Below are 19,475 nucleotides of genomic sequence, written 5' to 3'. Positions count from 1 at the left end.
GCGCTATGGATTTTCTGAGCCTGCTCTGGTCCTGTTGCCCCTCTGAACCCCTTTTCCTCTGCCTAACCCTCTCACTACCCACACTCAGTCTCAAAGAGTGTGGAAGAAAGTCAGGCTAACTGGGGAGCCAGTTAGCCCTCATTTAGCCTCTGCTACTGTTTGGATCAGGAACATCACCCAAAGGCCATGTGTGAGAAGCCCATCCCCCTCTCTGATCCAGGAAGAAGAGTGAGAGCTTTAACAGGTGGGGCCTGGTAAGGGTTTTCAGGTCACCAGAGGTGGGCCTCTGGAGCCTTGTCCCTACTCTCCCTCTCCCTCTCCCTCTCCCTCTCCCTCTCCCTCTCCCTCTCCCTCTCCCTCTCCCTCTCCCTCTCCCTCTCCCTCTCCCTCTCCCTCTCCCTCCCCCTCCCCCTCCCCCTCCCCCTCTCCCTCTCCCTCTCCCTCTCCCTCTCCCTCTCCTTCCCCCTCTCGCTCTCGCTCTCCCTCTCCCTCTCCCTCTCATTCTCGCTCTCCCTCTCATTCTCGCTCTCCCTCTCCCTCTCCCTCTCGCTCTCCCTTCCCCTCTCCCTCTCCCTCTCCCTCTCGCTCTCCCTCTCCCTCCCCCTTCCCCTCTCCGTCTCCCTCTCCCTCCCCCTCTCCCTCTCCCTCTCCCTCTCCCTCTCCCTCTCATTCTCGCTCTCCCTCCCCCTCCCCCTTCCCCTCTCCGTCTCCCTCTCCCTCTCCCTCTCCCTCTCCCTCCCCCTCCCCCTCCCTCTCTCGCTCCTTCATTCCACTCATGGGAATTTCCTACCGTCATGTGCGGTCCTCCTTCCCAGAGCCTCAGTTTCTTCCATGTCAAGTTTTGACAGTACTACAGACACTCCTGGATTATTCAAAGAAGTAAGTGGGTGGCAGCCAGGCTCCTGGCACAGGCACCAGATTCTATCGGCATCCTCTCTTCCTTCTCCATTCCTGGCCTGCCTCTCTTCATTCTCTCTGCTCTCTTTTCCCTTATCTCTCTTCCCTTCCCCAGACCATTCTGTTCTAGAAGTCAGTCACTACTGCAGGCCTCTTGAATGAGCAAGTCTTTGTTTGCATCCCTTTATCTGAACAAACTCATTCTGTCTTGTCATCAGAACGATTATGATTCAGACACAAGGATTCCAAAATTGCACCACTAGTTGCTACCGTCATCACCCTATTATGTCTTAGGATACCACTGTCCTGGTTCTTTAGCCCAGAAAAAGAACACTTTTTCTTATGGGAAATGGTCAGGAGATTATCTCTAAGAAGCCAAGTCAAGGCCAACTAGGAGCCTAATAACACCACAAACCAAAGTTCTCAAGTTCTCCCTGGCCATTTGAGTTACTTGAAAGCAAACGTTTAACTGGAAAGAAAAGCAAGGATATGTAGTAGACATAAATCCAGAACCCAAGCAGATCTGTAAGAGACCTTAAAGGCTGCACATCACCTAGGAGATTTCTCTCAGTCCCCTTTCCTGGCATCAGCTGAGGTAAGAGTTTCTTAAGTCCAGAAAGAACATAGGTCCTTGGTGGAAGTCAACCATACCTTGAGAGTTGACACCAGCAACCAGAACACAGCTTAGAGGCTCTGGGTGTGTGATCACCTGTTACCATGCCAACAAACAGGCAGAGTCGTCTCAAATACCAGGCTCCATTGCTTTCACCACTTGCTTTCAGCCATTTTCTGAGCCCACTCAAGTAACTATGTTCCCATCCCCACTGCCCCTGTTTCTTCAAAGCCATACACTCTGTGACTGTTTATCTCAACCCACTTTGCAGGCAAGAGAGTGAATGATCTTTACAAAATGCCATGCTGACCAGGACTTATCTTTGAAATCCTCAAGGCCTGACTCTGTGCACAGGCCAGTCTAACTTCTTACCCACTTACCCAGCTAACTTCTTGTGGAAAGAACCAGGACGTGCATTGTTTGTGGTTTGTTTTATAAGTGAAAGTTTACTGAATACATGCAACTGCCTTAAGGAAAGCAGTCTGAGACAATAACTAAACAAGTGGGTGTGGCCGTATGTCAGTGAACTTTAACTGAGATTCACAGTCAGTGAGCCAAATCTGCTGTGACGTACCTCACCCACCATGCCCTGGGTAGCTTGGCCTCTACCTGACAGTGGGTTCACCACCACTCACGATGCCCTGGGTAACTTGGCCTCTACCTGACAGTGGGTTCACCACCACTCACCATGCCCTGGGTAACTTGGCCTCTACCTTACAGAGGGTTCACCACCATTCACCATTCCCTGCTTTGTGCTGCACAGACCAACTATTCTGCCAGTCCCCATCAATTGCTCAGGACACTCCTTTGGGTCCCACCTTTGCCTCACTAGCTCTTATGCATCTTAGGAGGCTCAGCCCAGGATTTAATGGGAAATGTGACAATGTCTATCAAACCTTTAAATACATATTCTGTTTGACCTACCAACTCACTTCTAGAACTCCATCCAAAGGGTTCAAAGTTCTTACCTTCAAGGACATGTTGCACTGTTGTCTAGAGTATATAAAAAAAATGGGAGCATAAGACAGTAATTATGGTACACAAATAATAGATATTATTCCATTAAAACTATAGGGTAAGACAGGTGTGGTTACAAATCTGTGGTCCCATTACTGAAGAGGCAGAAGCATGAGTTTTGCAAATCCAAAGCCAGCTTGGGCCACATAGTGAGTTTGAGCCCAGTGTGGACAACATAACAAGATACTGAATGCAAAATCTTAATAATTAAAATGAAATAGATACATCCATTCTGACTGGAAATTGTTTCCAAGATTATTGTGTATGTGATATACATGTTCATGTGGGTGTGCACACATATGCGTGCAGGTACATGTGTGTGTGTGTGTGTGTGTGTGTGTGTGTGTGTGTGTGTGTGTGTGTGTTCTTATGCTTGCGGACTAGAGTCATCATCCAGTGTCTTCTTCAATCTTTCTTCACCTGATGTTTTTGAGACAGGGTCTCTCATTGAACTTGAAGCTCATTGATCCAGCTAAATTGTCCAACCAGTAAGCTCTGGGATCTGCCTGTCTTCTCCTCTGCCACCACCCACTGCTCCCAAGGCTTGGATTATAGACATGCACCATCATACGTGATTTCTCATATCTGTGCTGAGGATCCAAACTCAAGTTATCATGAATGTGTGGTAGGCTCTTAGCAACTGAGCCATCTTCCAATCTTGTTACCAAGATATTTAAGAAAACATTCACGTTTACAAAAGCCTGGACTTGTTCCTTAGCATGACAAAAGGAGGGAGGAGGGGGAAGGGAATAGAATGGAAGGAAAGAGAGAGAGAGAGGGAGGACAGAAACAAGGGAAACAGAAGGGAGGGAGCAGAAGACAGGAGGCAGGAACTGTGCATGGCAAATGCCATCTGTGTGAAAATGCTTTCATGAACATACATTCATGCTTTATGTGAACACCAGAAATGACACAATACCTCTTAGAAACAGAACTGCAAGTAGATCATGGGGGTTGGAGATGCCGCCTATGATTCCAAAGCTGTGAATTATGCAAGCCTACGTGGAGCCTCACACTGAGGCACGGTGGCAACACTGTCCCCTGTAGATACACAGCACAGCAATGGCCCCGATTTTGGAGAAAGCAAACCTTTCATCACTCACCCACTTTACTTACCTACTTAGATATCTCTAATGCTAAAGGCTGAGATCCAGCCTAAAGTTAGACTACAGTACAGGTATTTGCCTGTCAGGCTGTGAGTCCTTGAAGGCAAAACGTCTCCCTTACTCATAGCAATATGATTTGTGCCATCAAGGAAAAATGTGAAAACCACAAAAAGAATATATTTGCCTGACTTGAAGCCAGATCTTACCAAGCAACATCAGGGAAGGGCATTTAAGCTAAGGAGAGCAGTGGATGCAAGGTATAGATGGAGGATGTGCATCTCGAGAGGCATTCGAAGTAGCAAGCATATGCAGATAGCTATTAGGTTTAAAAACAGCCCCGGAACCTCCTCTGAGTGCCTAGGAGCAAGCTGTGCTCTTCTGAAGGAGCCAAGTTTATTCAAGGCCAGGCATCCAGAGAGGAAAATCAAGGTGTCCTATCATTCCGGCATCCCTGGTCAAGGAAAGAACACAGAAGGCAAACTGGCATAGGCACTCTGGAAGTCGGGGGCAAAAAATAACTTCCAGCAGGGTGGTAAGAGAGGAGCTTACGGGGAAGCTGAGGTGGACATGATACGCAAAGGATGGTAGATGTTTCGGCAAAGATAGGACAGAATGAGGCACGCGTGGGCAAGGTCTTGAGCAAAGGAAGGATAATAAGAGAGCTTAGGAAGTGTTTGGGAGCCTGAAGCGTGAAGCAACATGCACAGAGATGGAGTGGGCAAGGTTGGCTGGCTTGGTGGGGAGGGCTCTGAGCATGAGGCCAAGGATGCTGGCCTGTTTCCACACCATTGGTAGAGTCCGAGTTTCCAGCTGACATTCTCGGAAGCTGAGGGTCATTATCCAGGACATTAAGTGGCTAATGGGCCCATCTTAGTGCCCTGTGCAGCCTGGAGCACAAACGATTTCCAAATGCTGTTTTTATCTCTTGGCAACTGCGAGGCCAAGCCCTCTGAACGACAAACCCTGAGATGTGATGCTCCACTCTCCTGTCTACTGCCCATGGCCAAAAGCCCTGAAAACAACTCTTCTGCTCCTCACCGACCCACCCCCGAGCCCAACCCCAAGCCAGTATGGCCATTTCCAGGAAACGAAGCCAACCCCACACCTGCTCTCTCTTACCTCATTTCTCCCCCAACTAATTGATCAGAGTGCAGTAATAATAGCAGGCTTCAAGAGCACTGGTCCCCTAGTGGGCCCAAGGCTCAGGAGAGTGCCTCAATTATTAATCCTTCACCAGCTGCCAGAGCCAACAGGCCTCCTGGGTGCCCAGGGGCGTAGTCTGGACCACATTGAGAATGATTTTGATTTAAAAGGGTGGCTGAGTAAGACCCAACAGGTCTAAGGCCACATCTGGGGCCAGAGGACAGCAAAATCTACCTGCTATGGCTATGGGGAGCAACCCCCCCACTCTTGGCTATTACAGAGACAGCTCATTTCAAAGGCCCCAGGAACACCCTTCCTACATACTTAACTCTCAGTCTCCTTCCAAAGTTAGATATAACCAGAGGGAAAGGGACAAAGGGTAGCTTTCCTGGCCATCCTAGTCAGGTCTCAAACCAGCCTCTCCCAATGCTTCACCCACAGTTCATGCTTTCTAAGTAATCAGGGTATGGGGTAGGTGAAGATATGAAAACGATTCTCTCATCTCAGCCCACTTCACCCCTCCTCAGTATACCTCAGCCTACCTCAATCCACTCAGCCTACATGAGGACACCTCAGCACATTTGTCCATCTCAGCCCACCTCAGTACCCACCAGCACACATCAGCACACCTCAGACCACCTCAGACCACCTCAGACCACCCAAGACCACCCCAGACCACCTCAGACCACCTCAGTGGTATGCAACCTTTCTACCATAACACAAATGTATCTCCTCCAAGAAGACATCTGCAACTGTTTCTGTCCTCCTGCCTCCTTTCTCTGGGCTACTCCATTGAGAGTAGTTTTCAGTGTCCCTTTGTGCCTGTGAGTGGCTGGTGTATAAACTTTCCAAAGGCAAAGCTCTTCTCTTTTAGGACAAGAGAGATGGGCCTGTGAGCTTCAAGACTGGCCTCTGCCACTAACAAGCATGTAACATCAGAGAACTTGCCTAGGCCATAAGCCTCAGGTTCTCAACCTGCAAACTGGAGGAGATGGTGACTCTGGCCCCCCTGGGCACATTGTAGAGGAGCAGCAGGCTTTGGTGGTCCAGCCTCCAAACAGGAAACCCACTTTCCCCACTGGGCCTACTACACCGCCCCCCACCAACCTATGTGTTCACAGAAGAGACTAAAACGCTGAAAACACTATAAAACAATGTATGTGTGGATAACCAACTGCCCCACTGCCCCAGGCTGTTGACAGGGATACCAAGCTGGCATCAGGACCAGCCCTGTGCTTTCTAACCAGGATGGATTCCATGCTTGACAAAGAAATAACAGTACCATTTTCCACGGTACTTTGTAGCATGAAACAGTACAAAAGTTCCATGGCAGAGAGTCCAGGAGCCACAGTGACTCCGAGAAGCCTTTTAGAGATCACTAGTCTACAAGAGAGGACTGAAGGAAATGCGGCCAGGGTAGACATCCTGAGGTAGCTCTCGTTAACCATCAGACATTTCGTTGTATTCCAACTCCTCTTTGAAGGATGTCAGTTGTCTGCTGATCTTTAGGTCCCTCCTTCGTAGGGTTCCTCAAAGAACTATAGCAAGCCCTTCAAAATGGCCAGTTGTCAAGAAGCAGTAGCTATTGTCTTCCGGTTGGCTAAGGCAAACCACAAAGTTCACATATTTCAACTTATAATTCAGTGAGTTCTACAAGTGCATATTTTCACTTAATGACCACCACAAACATGAAAGGGAATATTGCCATTATTCTGAAAGCTTTCTTCTCACCTCCACCCTAGAGACCACTGACATGACTTCTGGCCTCATGTTTTCCCCTTCTGAGATTTCATATACATAGACTGTCACATTCTAGAGCCCTTTGTGTTCTGCTTCTTCGCTGAGGAGAGCGTTCCTCCATCGATATCTTTTCACTGTGCATTTGGACTGTTTCTGTATTTTTGCTATGTATGAACAGTGGTGCTATAATGATTTATACAAATCCTAGGCTTGTTACTTATTATGGACTCACAATCAGAGCTAAACAGGTCCCAACTGATTGTCAAGTCTAACCATTTCGTCATGATTATAGAGCTGAGTTCAGAGGGGAAAGTTCATGGTCACTCTTTGCTCCTTAGAGTATGGTCACTAGGATTCAGAATCCAGGCCCATAGTTAGTAGACCAGATCTGCCCTTAGCAAGGTCCCTGGGCACCTTCTAGTCATGTTCAAGTTTGAGAATTGATGGCTTAGCAGGCAATGGGTAAGTCATGGACTAAGCCACCTGATCCCCAGGCTGGAGCTGCCCTTCTGGCATCAGAGTGATTGGCAGTTGAGTTTGTGGGCAATTAGGACTCACAACCTCAGGTTCAGAAAACCCTTTCTAATCTGTAGGGGTCTGGGAGAGGGAGGGGGGTCCGGCTGGCTTAGCTAAGTTTCTGCTGCCTCTGTGTCCTCTTGGAAACATAGAGCCTCTCAGTGTCTGGGTCAGCTTGGGTCCCAGGGGCCCTGGGATCCTTAATTGAAAATCATAATTATTTATTTAGATGACAATGCTGTTAGCATGCAGAATTAATGACAGCCATGTGGTCCAGGTTGAAGGAGACAGAAGAGAATGGGAAGATTTCTCAGTGGGGCTTTCAGAGTAGAAGAGCTCAATAGATTCGCCTCCAATAGCCATCCCTTTACTGTGTTATCTACTACACACAAGCATGTTTCCCTACAGTGAAATAACGGCTGCGAACTGCTTTCATCTTAAAGCTGTAAAAAGGGGTATTGTTTCTCTCATAGTGAATAACAATATCAGGATGATGAGTTTATGGGTGAAAATAATATTGCTTGTTATGACATTTGTTTTATTCTATGATTGCCTATTCCAGCTAGAAAACGTATGATAAACCAGAATCACTTACAGATGGACCACGTCACCTAACAAAATAGTATCAGTCAGGTAGAGTTACCTTCAGGATGAATCCCAGGATGACCTGTGAACAAGAACATGAAGCAGGGGTCTGGAGGGGCCCCTATTCTCTGGAAGCCTTTAGTCAAGTAGGAGAACCGAATTAAACTAAGAAACAAGCAGTCTTCCCTCAGTCATGGAATGCCTGGGTATCAGAGCTTCTGCAGCTCAGGGAACAGAATTGCTGGAGCTGAACTAAGGAAGGCCTTAAAAGAGAGAGTGGGGGAGAGCACAGAAGTGGAGAGCAGCTTGGGCAGAAGCGTGGGGGAGGGACAGGTGCATGCTGCAGAGGGTTCCTGTGTGGTTAGAGTGGGAGAGGGCTCAGACCCAGGAGATGAGTCCAGAGACAGAAGTGGGAGCCAACATCAAAGCTAAGCTAAAAGGGGGGAAAATTTCCTTCAAGACTAAGGGGTCACCAAAGGGTTTCAATAGAGCTCAGTTTGGTCAGACTTGTATTTTAACCCTTAGGAAATGACAGACTCATAACACATTATAGACAGGAAGAAAAGGTCCACACATGAATGTGAAGCGTGCAGCCAATCTCCTTCCCATTTGTTGAAAGCACAGATTTCTGGGACCCTTTCTGGGCACAATTAATGAAAATCTCTGCAGTCAGGCATGGCTATCTGCTTTGGCTTTGGAATGCTGGTTTTCATGTTTTACAGTTTGGTTGGGTTGGGTTTTGATTTGTTTGCTGTTATTTGAGATCATCGATTTTAATCTCTTCATTTTCCACAAGGGAAAATTGAGGCTTAAAATGATGAATGAGTTTCTAAAAGGTCACACGCATCCAGTAAGTGGCAGAACCCAAACTGCCCTACTCAAAGGCCCTTCACTCCCTTGCTTGATGAAGGATGAATTTTATTCTAAAGCACCTCCAGTAGACAACATGTGCTCCATAGATATATTTTGTAGGATTATCCTGCCTGTAACCTTCCCAATAGAAAATATTCTGGAAATCTCTGCTCACCCTTCTCAGCAAGGTGCCCTGGAACCTCCCTTCCCATGCAGGCATCAGCACATACCAGCCAAGGCCAGTTGGAATCAGCCTTCTACGGGTCCTTCTGATACCGCACATAGGACAGCAGGTCTCCCAGTATATGCATCTTTTGATGGGTGTCAAAAGAGTAGATGAGAACTAGAGAAAACGCTTAATGTCATCTCATGTCATAGAACACGGAGACTTTAACAAGGGACCAATTTCACAAAATAATCTATAGCTGCCTTTATTCGGTCTTCCTTGGTCTGTGCCCTACAACCCCAGCCCCCTGTAACTCATTCCCACTGATAGGCTACGGGTAATGGGTGTGGACTCGTTGCTTCAGGTGCAAGTGGATCTGTTTAAATAAAGTGAAGGCCCACAAATAGAATTAGGAGGGGAGTAGGGTGACTAGAGTTAACAATAACCCTGTTCGGGGTTGGGGATTTAGCTCAGTGGTAGAGCACTTGCCTAGCAAGTGCAAGGCCCTGGGTTCGGTCCCCGGCTCCGAAAAAAAGAAAAGAAAAAAAAAAAACAATAACCCTGTTCAAAATAACTAGAAGAGAGATTTTTAATGTTTTCACCACAAAAAAAAGTAAATGTTTGATGTGAAGGACATGCTAATTAACCTGATTTGATTATTCCATATAGTACACGTATAGCCAGTGTCCACAATTACTGTGTCGATTTAAAATAAGACAGAAGCATACACTCTAATCTTTATATGGTACATACTCTGTACCAAGCCCTGCTCAAAATCCCTTACATATTTTAATCCATGTGAAAAACCTTTGAGGCACGTGTTATTATTACTTTATAAATGCAGAAATTAAGACCCAGCGAGATTAAGTAACTAACTTGTCCTCAGGCTAGTGGGTGGTAGGTTGCGATTCATACACAGGCAGTCTGGCTCCAGACCCCATACTCCTATTCGCAATGTTAAACCTTCTGTATTCCAAGGCCAGTGCTATTAGCTGGACAAAAAACAAAAAACAAAAAACAAAAAACAAAAAACAAAAAACAAAAAACAAAAAACAAAAAAAAAAAGGTGAACCAGAGCCAGCATGGGGGATATAGTCACTAACACAGGCAATGCCACACGGTATGATTAGAGGTGGGACAGAGAGGATTGTCTACAGCCTAGTGTGGGGATCAGAAGAACATGCTGTAAGAAGGCGGTTTACCCTTCTCTTGAAGGAAAACCATCTGCCAGTAGCTGCTCCTGAGAAAGAAGTTGTCTGTTGCTGTGATGAAAAACCATGATCAAAAAGCAAGTCGGGAAGAAAGGGTGTGTTTAGTTTACAATTCCATGTTACTGTTCCCCAGGGAAGGAAGCCAGGACAGGAACTCTAACAGGGCAAGAACCCGGAGGCAGGAACCGATGCAGAAGCCATGAGGATGCATCATACTGGCTTGCTTTATAAGGCTTGTGCACCCTGTTTTCTTATAGTTCCCAGGACCACCAGCCCAAGGATGGCACCATCCATCATGGGCTGGGCCCTCCCCCATTGAACACTAATTGAAAAAATGCCTTCCAGCTGGCTCTGACGGAGGCATTTCCTGAACTGAGTCTTTCTTCTCTGATGACTCTCGTTTGAGCCAAGTTGATACACAAAACCAGTCAGTTCAAAAGTCAAAACATTTCCATGCCTGGGCAACTCTGATCCTGAGGATCCCCTCCTTTGCTTGGTTTAACCTATGTACTTCACACTTTGACCCCCACTGAAAGAAGATAAAATCCCCACTTCCTGGATTCTGTGTACTCAGATTCTATGTGTTCTGGAAGTCCTAGGTTAACAACCTCAAACTTCTATGGCTGCTACATGCAAAAGGCTCTTTTAAATAAACTTACTTTTAAAAAAAGATAATCTAATCATGCCCCAAACCCAAGCTATAGTATTCCTCCTTCCCTCTCTTCTTTGCAGGAAAGAAGACACATGGTTGTGGGAGGCAGGAACAGGCTTCCTGCTCCAAGAAACTTTTGACAAAGGAAGGACACTATCAGAAGTGGACAATAACTTCCAGGTTATTCCCTGATTTATGGGGATGATCCTCCTTGAGTAAATTTTTGGCTAAGGTGAGAAAAAGTAAACAGTCGGAGCATGCAGACTGTACCAGCTGCCTGTCTGAACCCTTTGAACAAAGGTAAAGGTGCAGATTAGATTAGTTATGAATGTTTGAGAGCACTCCGCACAGTGAGGTTACCACCTCATTTCTAGGAGATACTTTATCAAGCACGATGGTGGATAAATACTGAGTTGGGTTCAAGACCAGAAATGCCCCTCAAGAAAAGGCAAAGACCAAGAGAACTTAACTTCAGTCAGTCTGAGTTCTGCACACTCAGAAGCTGTGGATTATCTGGACAGAAAGGAGGTCCAGTAGTGGAGATTCAGCCTCTGGGTTCATTCATTCTCCGGGTCTATTTCCTGACCGTTGCTATGAGACCAGTCATCTATAGTAGACTCTACACTACTTGAGAGTGTTGGACAGGATAATTGCTGGCTGCTCTTCACAAAATGATTTAAGATGGAGATGTAAGTTTATGATAATAATGCCAAGCATGACTTCCACTAACTGATCCCCATCCAGGAAAACAACTGTGGTTTTTATTTGTACCATGCTATTGGTATCGTTATTTCTTTATTTTGTACAGTTTCTGTACAATGTATAGAAGTGTCATTCAATTCTAAGAAAAGAAAGCAAGGAGCCAGGCCTGATAACACAGGCCCGTAATTCCAGCTGCTCAGGAGGCTAAGCCAGGAAGGTACATAAATCTAAGACATGCCTAGTATAGAAATGAGAGAGAGAGAGAGAGAGAGAGAGAGAGAGAGAGAGAGAGAGAGAAGGAGAAGGAGAAGGAGAAGGAGAAGGAGAAGAAGAAGAAGAAGAAGAAGAAGAAGAGGAGGAGGAGGAGGAGAAGGAGGAGGAGGAGGAGGAGGAGGAGGAGGAGGAGGAGGAGGAGGAGGAGGAGGAGGAGGAGAAAGAGAGAGAAAGCTGAGCTAGTCATGGGGAGTAAGCCATTATGCAGCACTCCTCCATGGATCCTGCCTCTGTTCCTGCTTGAGTTCCTGCCCTGGCTTCCCTTGGTAATAGACTATAACTGGGATGTGTCAGTCAAATAAACCCTTTCCTTTCCAAGTTGTTTTTGTTCAAAGTGTTTTATCAAAGCAATACAAAGAAAATTTGGACAGTACTCAACATTTAAGATTCAGATTTTGTTTCTACCTTTCACCAATGTTCCAGATTAAAAACCTTGGTTAAAGAGTTCCAAGTGGGTGAAACAGAACACTTCCTACCAAACCTCATGACCTGAGGTTGAGCCCCAGAACACACAATGCAGAAGGAGCAAACCTATTCTTGCAAGTTGCCTCCTGATTTTCACAGGTATGAGATAATACTGTCCATCCATAAACAAATAAGTAAATTAATGTACAAGGAATTCTTTTTTCAGACAGGTTCTCATTGCATAGGCCTGGTTGGCATGAAACTTTTGCGTGTAAACCACTCTGGCCTCAAAATTAAAGATATTTCCCTGCCTCTGGCCTTCCGGGTGCTGGGATTAAAATACATGCCCTACCATGATAGTTAGTCAATCTCGAATCTGAATTTAAGGTATGCTGCTCTGTAACTGGCACCTTCTCCTTAGCAAGTGCTCTGGGCCTGCATAGGCTCCATAAGTACCACTGTGACACTTCAGTGTGTCCATTCACTTTCACATCTCATCTACTGGAAGTCCAGAAACCTCTTGAGGAGAGGAGCTCTGACTTGCCTGCCCCATGACCCAGTATCTACATATGAAATCCCAATCAGATAGGTTTATAGAATTGAACAAGCGAATCTGTTAGAGTGGGGAAGATACAGGGTTAATTTCTGAGTGGCTGCAGTTAAGTGAAGGAAGTATAAAAGTTCACAATGCCTACAGTCAAAGACACTGTCCTCAAATAGCACATCTTCTAAGTACCGTGAGGCCCTGGCCTGCTGAAGGCCTTTATTGAGGCCCGAAGGCAAAGGCGATTTCAGAACCATGGATAGCTCCGTGGTGCGGCCCCTTTGGCCTGGAGCCTAAACAGGCCTTTCCACCACCAACCAGATGTTCCTGCTTTCTCAGCCAGCTTAAGGCGAAAACAAACCTTTTCAACCAGGGTTTATCAGAGTTTCTAAATTACATACTGGGAAGAAATTTAATTGGTTTAATTAAGAAAGTTTATTTCATGGTAATTCAGTTTTGTTATGCTGTGAGACTTAATGTGTCCTCTGGTGGGAGCGTCTGTTATAAATATTCATGGCCTCTCTCAAATACCCTCTCTTGCCCAAATCTCCCTCCCCCAACCCACAGAGTTGGAAAATGTGTCTGAAGAATGTTGAGGAAGGTAAAGCTTCACTGCGTGAGGGGACACTAGGCCACAACAAGGTCAACCGAACTCTCTGTAGAGAGCCAGGAGGCTGGAGCTTCAAGACACCTTGGAGATTTGATGTGTCACTCCTGCATTTTACAGATAGGGAAAACTGAGGCCTGGAGGGGAAGAGAGTGTGGGTCATTTACTTAATAGATAGCAGAGCTAATACCATGGATTGGATCTCCTGAATTAGAGTCCACTGCTTTTGTCTGACAAATTGTAAACCCAAACTGTTTTCAAGCTGAGATCAGAAATCATCTGGTTTTCTTACATAGGTGAAGAAAACTGAAGACAAGAGGCTGACTTGACCAAGTCACTTACAGATCCATCTTCCTGACTCCACCTGCAGGACTATCCAAGAATTGTACACCTTCAATCAGATAAGCTTCCGTGAAAAACGTGTGCACAACTAACACAGCTATACTGAGTCGCCGAAACCCTCAGTGCCTTTCCTGGGAGGAATTTACAGTCCTGCAGGGCAAAGGTGGGAACATGGAAAGAAGAACTCCTTACTCACTGCTGAAACTACTCATCTGTCTTGTTTGCTCCATTCTTTCATGTATCTGTGCTTTATGCACAGACAGCCCTCCCTGACGCAGCTGCCTAGCAACCCCCTACTCCTTCAAGAACCAGACATCTTTAGAATCTCTCCCCTGGCATTCACGACATGACTAGGTCCCTCTTGCCTCTATGCCCCATTGGGCATCCTATCTCACAGTAGTCGTCACACTGAACGGTTACTTTTTTTTAACTTGTCTGTCTCCCACCAGGGTAAGCTCCTTGGAATTGCCTGTGCCAAGTGCACTGTCTGGCAAAAAGACTGGAGGCTCAGCAAATAGTAGCTAAATAGATGGATGTAAAGCTGATTTAATATGGAGTTTCAGCTCACTGGGTTATAAACCTGGAATAGTTTTATTTTTCCAATAACTGCTACCAACTGTGCTCTGTTGAACCCGCCTTTTCCTGCTGATAGCGGGCTGCCTAAACAAACTCAGTCTGAGGCCATAACTTCCCAGTCACTTTCAGTTATTAGAACATTCTCATCTGGGACTCAGTGTGATTTACTTGCAATTTTTATTCTTATTCAAAGCTCTCTCTACCCTACCTGTTCTTTTCTGATCCCTGCCCTACCTTTCCCAATCTAGTTCAGGGGAAGGAGCATTCCCTCCCTCTCTCCCGTCCTCTCCTCCACTTCTCTCCCTCCTCCTTTGCCACCCTGGAGTTGGCATGATGAAGAAAAGCAAACAATAGCTCTAAATTGGTAGCCTTCAATGCAAGATCATCCTCTCCTAACTGTGCCCTAGATGATGACCTGGTCCATTGCCTATGCCCTTCTTACAGATGCAGAGAGAATCCACCATAAGTTCTGCCAATGAGGAGCCTCCCTAAGCAACGGCCTAAGGCCTAGTCTTCACTGAGATTTGTCTCCTGGCTGGCATGCATAGTCACACCCTCTCAAATCCAATCCCACCAGGGCACACCCCTGCCTAACTAGGGTTCAGGAAGCTGTGCTTGCCCCATCTCTCCCTCATGCTCATCCCCTGATACACCAGAACCAGGCCAAACAATAAATAAAGGAAAATGTTCCTGTCTTCTTGACTTTATGCAATCCCATCTTCTATTTCCCAAACGAATGGGGAGGGAACAACTTTTCCCCACCTAATCTCTTGTTCTAGAGGAAGATATCAGAGTGGGGCTAGATTTTAAAACCAGAAGTTCCTCAGTTACTCCTTAGGAAAGTGGCCACCTGAGTCCTGGTCATCTCAGTCACTCCTTCAGGAAGGTGACCACCCTGAGTTCTGGTAATCTTCTTTAAAATAGAGACCTTGTGTCTTTTTCCTAAGATGTACTACTAGAAAGTTAAAAGGAGAAAAGGGGCATGCATCTGGGATGACTTAGCGGGCAAAGGTGCTTATGTGCAAGTCCACTGACCTAAGTTCAATCCCCCAGTTTATGAAAAGAGAAAGAAGTTCATTAAGCTGTCCTCTGACTCCAGATATGGACTATGACACACATGTGTGCACATTCACACTGTCTTAGTTAGGATTTTCATTGCTGTGAAGAGACACCATGATCAAGGCAACACTTATAAAAGACAACATTTAATTGGGACTGGCTTACAGGTTCAGAGGTTTAGTTCATTATCATCATGGCAGAAGCATGGCAGCATCCAGGCAGACATGGTGCTAGAGGAGCCAAGAATTCTATACTTTGATCCAACAGCAGCCAGAAAGAGACTGTCTTCCACAGGCAACCAGAAAGGGACTGGAATTCCACACTGGTCCTACCTTGAGCATAGAGACCTCAAAGCCCACCCCCAGAGTAACATGGTTTTCCAACAAGGCCACACTTACTCCAGAAAGGCCACACCTCCTAACAGTACCACTGCCCAAGGGCCAAGCATTCAAACATATGAGTTTATAAGGGCCATATCTATTCAAACCACCATACACACATGCACAGAAAAGAGAATAAGTAAATAAATCAATGTACATTTTTGTATTAAGAAGAAAGACTTCTCTTACACTTATTCTAGCCTTCCCACTGTGTCTCAGAATTGGGGGCAGCATTGGAATGGCTCAGAAAGACGACATTTATGGGAGTAGGTTGTTAGGATTTTTGTTTGTTTGTTTGTTTTGTTTTTCAGGAAATGATCTGAAGATGAACCCAGGAGACAAAACAGAATTAGAATTTATGAAGATAAAATAGTAGTCTTGGCCCAAGGAAGAAGAAAATGGATGTTATAACATTGGGAAGCAGACGTCACAGAGATGAGCACACAGTAGCCACTCTGTAAATAAGATGAATTAAACAAATCCAGCTGCAACAATAAATTACCTTTGGCAGAAAGAAAATATAACACAAGACATTCTAAAAATCAAATCACCTCCCTCCTATTACTGATGAATCTTCTAAAGCCATTTGACCTCTTTTGGCCTTTATTTTCTCATCTTAAAAAATGGAATAATAAAACAATTCGGAGGATTGGTAGAAAGGCTCATAGTGTACTTGGCCCATCTGAGCTGATAAAAGACCAAAAATCTACCCAAGAGGGTTATTTTTCCCCTGAAACAATGGTGGACTCTATTTCCCAGATACCACTAAGCACCTTGAGTCCAAGTTCATGCCAATGAAGAATAGGCAGAAACAAGGCATGTCACGCCCACTCTTGGCCTCCAAATCATTCCTGCAGCTGTGCAGGCCTTCTCTCATCCCTGCCAGTGATGCTGACAAATGAAAAACTCAAGTAAGGTAGAGAAAAGCGCTACTCTCCAGAGCCACCAGCCAAAAAGGGTAGGAATAACCACCTCTGTTCATTCGCTAGGACCTTAGGGCTGTGCTCCAGCACCGTTAATACCTCAGTCAGTGCCCACACAGAATATGCTGGGTGAATGTGGGCCATTATCACTACTCATATTTGATATCACACGTTAGCTCATATAGACTTTTAATCTGATTCTCACAGTGCCTTTATTAATGAAGTACGATGAAGTGTGGAAAAACCAAGATTACTACTCCATTGTGTGAATGAAGTATCTGAGGTCAACATAGGCTGGTGAATGGGGATAAATACCAAGTTCAGGAGCATTCTACCTGACTCGAGGCCATTCTCCCCTTCTGGACCTCAAACCCTTGTTCTGGTGGGTACAAAACCAGCCCTGTCCAGGCCAGAGGGTAACAGTACCAGGTAGGCACTAGGATTTGCTAAGATCATTGGAAGGATCTGAAGGGGTTAATCATTCCTGACAAGGCTTATAAATGGTCAAGTGCGTCAGATGAAGGGCCACCGTTGCTGATTTAGAAGCCCACAGGTCACCATGGAAGGAATGTGTATCTGGAGATTCTGACTCTGTTCCTGAGGCTGTCTTGCTAAGTGACATTGAGAAAGTCACTGTGCCAGTCTGAACTTTAGTTATGAGTAAAAACCCACAGGATAACATCAAAACCAAGAGTTAGTCCTTTCCCAGAGGCCTAGAGGCCTCATGGCTATAGAGTACATGGAGAGCACCCAACCTCTAGGGCACTTCAGGATTCCCCCAACACATGAGGCTAGGCAGCTGAGAGTGGGCCAGCAACATCCTACTGAAACCCACACAGCTCCTCATGCTCCAAACCCCAGTCAAAAGGCATCTGTCACCAAAACAAGTGGCCTGCCATTCCAGCAGGGAGCAGGAGCTAGGAACAAATGGTGTTTTGTTTAAACAATTGTTTCCAATAGCAATTCCCTTTTCTGGATGGCTTTTTTTCCCATTATGCTTTCTCACTAATTAGGTTGAGACACATAAATATTTCCAATGTACAGATAACAAATGACTCCATCTGAGGCAATCAACTGCCCTCAAATTGCCAACCCCAGTGAATGAATCATCACTGTCAGGAATGGAGAGACCTGAGAACCAGAGATGAAAATGCGGGCTCCCAAAGGAAAGGGCTCTCAAAACGTTGCACAAATCAGGGGTTGTGCCCGGGTGCAGGCTACCTCAGCCTGAGCAGCGGACTGGGAACTCTCGGTTGTATGAATCACATCACTATTAACACTACTGTTATTTTAGATCCAGGTATGGCCCAGCTTGAATCATGACTCTCTGTTTACTAGTTCGTCCTCCCTCCCCTCATTCTTCCTTTTTTGAAACAAGCTCGTGTTAGCCCAAGTTGACTTCAAACTCTCAGGGTCCTCCTGTCTCAGCTTCCCATTACTAAGGCTGCAGCTATGCACCACCACCATGCCCAGACTCTGGGCCTTTCTTATAGCTTCCTTTTTTTTTTTTTTCTACATCCACAAAGTATATAAAAAAAATTTTGAGTCATTTCAGGATAACCAAGTGAAAAAATACTAAGTGCTCTTAATCCAACAACTGATTGTTCTTAATTAACATTTTAAGATAAGTATAAGGGGGTGGGGGCCAGTGAGATGGTTTAGTTGAGTAAAGGCGCTTTGACACCCAGCCTGACTCCTGGCCCATTGTTCTCTGACCTCCATAGATGGCATGCACATACATATGTGGACACACACCCCCCACACACAGAGAAATAAATAGGTGTTTAAAGGACTGGGAGTGTAGCTCTACAACGATAGCTTCCTGGCTTATCTGATTTGATGTCTTAGATTCTCAACACCATAAAACAAGAGGCTGTGTGTGATGGGGAACACTTGCAATCCCAAGATTTAGGCAACAAGGGCTCAAAGTTGAGACGAACCTGGGCTACAGAGCAAAGCCATGTCTCTAAAGAAATGACTTGGGGAAAGAGACCTCACCGCCTGGTCAGGTGGGCTCCTGAGGCTGCAGAGCAGAAGAGACCACCAACACTGCCCACCCCTGCCCACATCCCTGGCCCAAGAGGAAACTGTATAAGGCCTCTGGGCTCCCGTAGGGGAGGGCCCAGGAGCGGCAGGACCCCTGCCTGAGACACCGCCGGAACCTGAACAAAACAGACCGGATAAACAGTTCTCTGTACCCAAATCCCGTGGGAGGGAGAGCTAAACCTTCAGAGAGGCAGACAAGCCTGGGAAACCAGAAGAGACTGCTCTCTGCACACACATCTTGGACGCCAGAGGAAAACACCAAAGGCCATCTGGAACCCTGGTGCACTGAAGCTCCCGGAAGGGGCGGCGCAGATCTTCCTGGTTGCTGCCGCTGCAGAGAGCCCGTGGGCAGCACCCCACGAGCGAACTTGAGCCTCGGGACCACAGGTAAGACCAAATTTTCTGCTGCAAGAAAGCTGCCTGGTGAACTCAAGACACAGGCCCACAGGAACAGCTGAAGACCTGTACAGAGGAAAAACTACACGCCCGAAAACAGAACACTCTGTCCCCATAACTGACTGAAAGAGAGGAAAACAGGTCTACAGCACTCCAGACACACAGGCTTATAGGACAGTCTAGCCACTGTCAGAAATAGCAGAACAAAGTAACACTAGAGATAATCTGATGGCGAGAGGCAAGCGCAGGAACCCAAGCAACAGAAACCAAGACTACATGGCATCATCGGAGCCCAATTCTCCCACCAAAACAAACATGGAATATCCAAACACACCAGAAAAGCAAGATCTAGTTTCAAAATCATATTTGATCATGATGCTGGAGGACTTCAAGAAAGACGTGAAGAACTCCCTTAGGGAAACAGAGGAAAACATTAATAAACAAGTAGAAGCCTACAGAGAGGAATTGCAAAAATCCCTGAAAGAATCACAAAAATCCCTGAAAGAATTCCAGGAAAACACAATCAAACAGTTGAAGGAATTAAAAATGGAAATAGAAGGAATCAAGAAAGAACACATGGAAACAACCCTGGATATAGAAAACCAAAAGAAGAGACAAGGAGCTGTAGATACAAGCTTCACCAACAGAATTCAAGAGATGGAAGAGAGAATCTCAGGAGCAGAAGATTCCATAGAAATCATTGACTCAACTGTCAAAGATAATG

This window comes from Rattus norvegicus, chromosome 5 (assembly GCF_021556685.1).
Source record: "Rattus norvegicus strain SHRSP/BbbUtx chromosome 5, alternate assembly SHRSP_T2T, whole genome shotgun sequence".
Taxonomy (NCBI): Eukaryota; Metazoa; Chordata; class Mammalia; order Rodentia; family Muridae; genus Rattus; species Rattus norvegicus.
Note: the sequence above shows the minus strand (reverse complement) of the source record.